The sequence below is a fragment of the Perca fluviatilis genome, chromosome 20, assembly GCF_010015445.1.
Source record: "Perca fluviatilis chromosome 20, GENO_Pfluv_1.0, whole genome shotgun sequence".
Taxonomy (NCBI): Eukaryota; Metazoa; Chordata; class Actinopteri; order Perciformes; family Percidae; genus Perca; species Perca fluviatilis.
The window spans coordinates 34,778,377-34,784,854 of NC_053131.1; the positions used below are offsets into that span (position 1 = coordinate 34,778,377).

The 6,478-nt window shown below is 34.3% G+C and overlaps 1 long non-coding RNA gene across 1 annotated transcript; it reads left to right on the forward strand.

Moving 5' to 3' along the window:
• Positions 1 to 1,795: 1,795 nt before the first annotated feature.
• LOC120549688 lies at positions 1,796 to 4,371 on the forward strand. Its single transcript, XR_005637419.1, has 3 exons — positions 1,796 to 1,935; positions 2,296 to 2,345; positions 3,835 to 4,371. It is a non-coding gene; the product is annotated as an uncharacterized LOC120549688 (long non-coding RNA).
• Positions 4,372 to 6,478: the final 2,107 nt, after the last annotated feature.

Genomic DNA, 6,478 nt, shown 5'->3' on the forward strand with positions numbered 1-6,478 from the left:
TGAAGCAACAGGGTTTAGTAACATCAATGATAAAAATGAAAACGAACAAAGACTGTTTGAGAATTAAACCAAAGTCTGGTCTTTGAGCATTTATTTACATTTGCAAATGCAGAGAAAACAGTTTCACAAGTACAACGGCACATCTGAAAGGGTCTTCTAACCTAAAATATAAACATCCAAACATCATATAGTGAAGAAACAACATTAAGCCACCCCTCTCCAAATATCTTTAGCATGCTGCCACTTTTCTAAAAAATACCATAGACAGTCAGATGATTTTACAACCTTCCATTCTGCTCCTGTGTCTGCTACATTAGACTAAAGACCTGCTTATCTCAGGAGACAGAAAGAGATACGGTTCAGACAGTGGTATAGCCTTCTTCACTTTATCTACGAGAAATAAACAAATGAGGAGCTGCAATTCTTTAGCAAAAATAACTTCTGCTATGCTCACAGTCTACGAGGCCAGCTCTCTCACTGGTGCCTTTAAGTCTACACATGAACAAACAGAATTTTGTGGAATTACTAAACACTCATTAAGACAATAATGTAGAATGAAATCAAATTTGCCACCACAGTGTCTGTGTCTGTGTCTGTGTGTGTTTGTGTGTGTGTGTGTGTGTGTGTTTGTGTGTGTGTGTGTGTGTGTGTGTGTGTGTGTGTGTGTGTGTGTGTGTGTGTGTGTGTGTGTGTGTGTGTGTCTGTGTGTGTTTGTCTGTGTCTGTGTGTTTGTGTGTGTGTATAGTTGTACTTGTATATCTTGTTTGTTCTTGTTGTGTATTTCTATTTCGGTTTTGTATTAATGTGTGTGCTGTTTTTAATGTAAAGCACTTTAAGCACAATAAATTGACTTTGACATTAAGCAAAATAAATCGTGATGTAAAGGTCTGTGCTAGCTGCTAGTGAAAGCTAACGCTATACCTGCTATAGAAACCACCTGAGTATTGTGTTTCATGATATAAAATAGTATATTTTTTAATTTAAAAAAGTATTCATCTAAGTTAATGTTTCTCTATTTTTGTAGGACATCATTTACAGTAAGCTGCATTGGAACAAAGTGTGAGAACATCTTAAAGTGTGAAAACAACATCTTAACTTGAGTGTGTGTGTGTGTGTGTGTGTGTGTGTGTGTGTGTGTGTGTGTGTGTGTGCGTGTGTGTATGAGTGAGTGAGTGTGTCAGTGTGTGTGTGTGTGTGTGAGAGAATGTTTGTGTGTATAGTTGCACTTGTATGTGTTTGGTCTTGTTGATTATATTGTGTATTTCTAGTTCTGTTTTGTTTGAATGTCTATGCTATTTTTAATGTAAAGCACTTTAAGCACAAAAGAAATTGACTTTGACATTAAGCAAAATAAATCCTGATGTAAAGGTCTTTGCTTGCTGCCTGTGAAAGCTAACGCTATACCTGCTATAGAAACTGCCTCAGTATTGTGTTTCATAATATAAAAAAGTATATTTTTTAATTTAAAAAAGTATTAGTAAGTATTTTGAGTTAATGTTTCTCTATTATTGTAGATCATCATTTACAGTAAGCTGCATCGGAGCAAAGTGTGAAAACATCTTAAAGTGTGAAAACAACAACTTAATTTCCTCTTTTTGGTTTTTCCGTGTTCGTCTCTGTCCGTCATTAACGTGTATATTTAAATTAGGACCAGTGGGTGGGATGTCTGAACCTGTAGCCAAATGTTTACCGTATATGGAGATGATATTCAGCTGTTTGTTTCAGAGACAACCCCTCTCTGAGGGAGGATATAAGACTGCAGATTATTTCATTTATCAGTCTGAACATTCTTCAGATTTGCATCGTGTCAGAGTTCTGCTCTTCTTCTTCTTCTTCAGACTTTGTGCATTTTAACATTCAATCCTTTTTACTGAAAACAAGTCGACCAAAGGACAGCAGCTCCTTCACACCTGATCTTTCTCCACCAACTCTACGGTAAGATAAAAACTAAAGACTCTGGCTCCTAACATTAGTTTTTCTCACTTTTTGTTTTTTTTAATGTTTTTGTCAACTTTTTTGTGACTTTTCAGTCACCTTTTGCCACTTTTTCTGACGTATTTTTCAAGGTTTGTCATTCTGTTGTTTGTCACTCTTTGTCATTTTTGTCGACGTTTTTGTTGCATTTTTGACACGTATTCTAAAGAACCTTGAAGTTAACTGTGATATCACATAACTTTTTTCTGCACTTTTTTGACCTTTACACACTTTTTCTCGCTGCTTTTTGACAGTTTTGTCACCACTTTTTTAGTTAACTGTGATGTAACATAGTGTGTTTGTTATCATGTGATATTCCAGGTATCTCTCCTGCTGCTGACAATAGAACTCATCTCTCTCCTGTCATTCAGGTAAATATACTTCATATTATTATTCTCTCTTTAACACATTTAAACTTCTCTGATTCTGTTTCAGCCACGAGGAGGAAAACTCAAAAGTTTGTTTATATTTTCACTTTATTGTTTGGTTTGTCTAACTTCATCTCGCTGCATCAGGACTTTATGGGTTTCTTCCACAGAAAGAAATCTGCTGAACCTGTATATGAAATGTATTTAATCCTGTGTGCAGGTATTGTATTGTGTACACACTATATTGGTAATAACTATAATCTTTTTGGGAGATTACGAGCTCTTCAGAACAAAGAAATTAGACATTTATCAAACTAAAAACAAATGTTACGTAATAAGTCCATAGATTTCTTTAATTTGAAGTTAAAAGTCAAATCTGATAATTCTGCACATTGAACACTGAAAAAGTTTAAAAATGAATAAAAATACTTTTTTATGTTTTCAGACACTTTTTTTTCAAAGAATTTTTTGGGGCTTTTATTGTGACATCTTTAGACAGGAAAGAGGAGAGGGGGGGGCGACACACAGCAGAGAATGAAATGCTTTTTCTGTCTCTAAGACATTCAAACTTCTCTGCTTGTTTGTGTGTGTCTGTGTGTGTGTGTGTGTGTGTGTGTGTGTGTGTGTGTGTGTGTGTGTGTGTGTGTCTGTTTGTCTGTGTTTGTGCCTGTTTGTGTATGTGTGTGTCTCTGTGCGTGAATGTTTTTATATAGCTCTTGTCTAGTCTTAACGACTACTCAAAGCGTATGTGTGTCTCTAAAACTTCAAACGTTTTTTCTGATGTTTTTTCACAATTGTTTTTTCCAATATTTCTGTTATTTAACGTTTTTGTCGCATTTTAAAAAAAATTTCAACTTTTGTTGTTGGCTTTTGGACAATTTTGTTTTCGACGTTTTTTTTCTACGATTCCCCCCCACCAATTTTCTCACTTTTTTCGACTTTTTTTGTTATTATATTGTTGTTAGGATTACAAACATAATAATAACTATTACATAATCTTTGTAATGGAGTGTATTCTGTCTTTAACACATTTAAACCTTAAACTCTGCTTGATGTAGATTCTTTTTCAGCTTTGAGGATGATGCTTTTTAGAATTTCTTTGCACCTTGTTTTACCCTTTTTCAAAGTTTTTGCCATAATTTTTTTTTCTGAAGTTTTGACCCTTTTTTCCGCTTCTGGCGCTCGCTTATGAATAAAAAGAGACCTCTATCTTTTTGCCGGGTGTGCTGCTCTGCTGATAAGATAAGATATACTTTATGATAAAGAGATGTTAGATATGTCAGAGTAATGTCTCTAACAGCTTTTATATGATAATATAAAGAGATGTTAGATATGTCAGAGTAAAGTCTCTAACAGCTTTTATATGATAATATAAAGAGATGGTAGATATGTCAGAGTAAAGTCTCTAACAGCTTTTATATGATAATATAAAGAGATGTTAGATATGTCAGTGTAAAGTCTCTAACAGCTTTTATAACTCTGTGTTCTCCAGATCAACATGAAGATCTCTATCTTTGCTGGTGTTCTGCTGATCTCTGCTGCCGTGATCTCTCAGGACTTAGATCCAAGAGTTAAGAAGTTTATAAATCAGCATATCAACCAGAACATGAATCCTAACAGCTGTGACGCCGTGATAAAAAAGAGAAAAATCCATCAAACCAATAGTAACAAGTGTAAGGAGGAGAACACCTTTATCAGTGCCAGTTATGGCGTTGTCAAAAAGGTCTGTGGGGATGAAGGAGAGAGGTATCCAGAAAATCAAAATCTGAGAATCAGCCTTAAAAAGTTCAGAGTTGTTAATTGCAAATGCAATGAGAACCTCACGTTTGACTACTGTGGCTGTGAAGGCAAACGTCCCAACATCAGAATTGTAATCGGTTGTGATAACAATGGTAACCCTGTTCACTATGAAGAAGGTCTGTACATTCCCAACTGATAAATGAATCAGAGTAATCTGTTACTACCTGATGAATCAGAGTAATCTGTTACTACCTGATGAATCAGCGTAATCTATTACTACCTGATGAATCAGAGTAATCTGTTACTACCTGATGAATCAGAGTAATCTGTTACTACCTGTTGAATCAGAGTAATCTGTTACTACCTGTTGAATCAGAGTAATCTATTACTACCTGTTGAATCAGAGTAATCTATTACTACCTGTTGAATCAGAGTAATCTGTTACTACCTGATGAATCAGAGTAATATATTACTACCTGTTGAATCAGAGTAATCTATTACTACCTGTTGAATCAGAGTAATCTGTTACTACCTGTTGAATCAGAGTAATCTATTACTACCTGTTGAATCAGAGTAATCTGTTACTACCTGTTGAATCAGAGTAATCTATTACTACCTGTTGAATCAGAGTAATCTATTACTACCTGTTGAATCAGAGTAATCTGTTACTACCTGATGAATCAGAGTAATCTGTTACTACCTGTTGAATCAGAGTAATCTATTACTACCTGATGAATCAGAGTAATCTGTTACTACCTGATGAATCAGAGTAATCTGTTACTACCTGTTGAATCAGAGTAATCTGTTACTACCTGTTGAATCAGAGTAATCTGTTACTACCTGTTGAATCAGAGTAATCTATTACTACCTGATGAATCAGAGTAATCTGTTACTACCTGATGAATCAGAGTAATCTGTTACTACCTGTTGAATCAGAGTAATCTGTTACTACCTGTTGAATCAGAGTAATCTGTTACTACCTGATGAATCAGAGTAATCTGTTACTACCTGATGAATCAGAGTAATCTGTTACTACCTGTTGAATCAGAGTAATCTGTTACTACCTGTTGAATCAGAGTAATCTGTTACTACCTGATGAATCAGAGTAATCTGTTACTACCTGATGAATCAGAGTAACTTGTGTCTCCTGTTGAATAAAACTCATGTGACAGTTTAACTCTGGGTCTGTTTTTAATGTCATCATGTTCACTCATTCATAAAGTAGATAACACTACAGATCAATATAATAATAATATCTTGTTTGTAAAGCACCTTGCACACATTAAATGCAGCTCAAAGTGTTTTACAAACTAAACTCTAAAGAGACGGAAGATATATTTATGTTCATATGTATAGAATAAAAACAAAGAAAGAAAAGCGGTAAATGTGGCAGTTAAACATAATATTCAACAAACGGAGTACATCTAAATGCAGTCCTTTCAGAGGAAACATCAGCCAAAAGTATCTAAAAGAGACTCTAAAGTCACTCTAAAATATATAAAAGAGGAAGGTTATTTGTTAAGAAAGTCTTTCAGAGCATGATTCATTCTCCTATTCACTCATATTTGTCCACATAAATCCTGCTTATTATATAAAAGTAATTGTTAAATATATGCAAGATAAGCAGAATGTGTAAGACAAAGATTAGATTAGATTGTATTAGATTAGATTCAACTTTATTGGCATTGTGCAGAGTACAAGTACAAAGAAAAGGAAATGCAATTTGCATCTAGCCAGAATAAGTGCAAAAAAAAGCAGAAAAGTGCAATATGATATACAAATATAAACAGGACAAGAACTATAGGACAGTGTAGAGAGTAGTGTACAGATGGTTAACAGAAGGTGGTTTAAATTGATATAAATTAAATATAAATATGTGCAGTGTATTAGCAGTTACCTTAATAAGAGCAGAATAAATATGACTATGTAATATGAACAATGTATGAACAACATGTACAGATATGTGTAATGTGGCAGCAGTGACATTATAATAGAAGTAAGTATAATATAGATAAATGCAGTGTATTAACAGAATATGTTATGAGAAAAACAGAATAAATATGGATATTCAGTATGAACCATATAGACCGATATGTACAGTATGTACTTCTATGTACAGTGTGGTAACAGTACCATTGTAGTGCAGAAACAGTAACATTATAAGAGTAGTAAGAATAAGTGTATGTGCAGGATGATTAGTATGAAGTGCAATAAAATATGGCTATGCATATGTGTAGTTACAATATGTACATTTGTCAATAAATAGAACACTATGGGTGGGATAGGGTGGTGCACTTATCCGGGGGGGGGGTCTGGGGATATACAAGTCTACTATACATATTACATGTTATAAGGGTTAGATGGTTGCAGCTGGGTGACAGAAATACATTATTAAT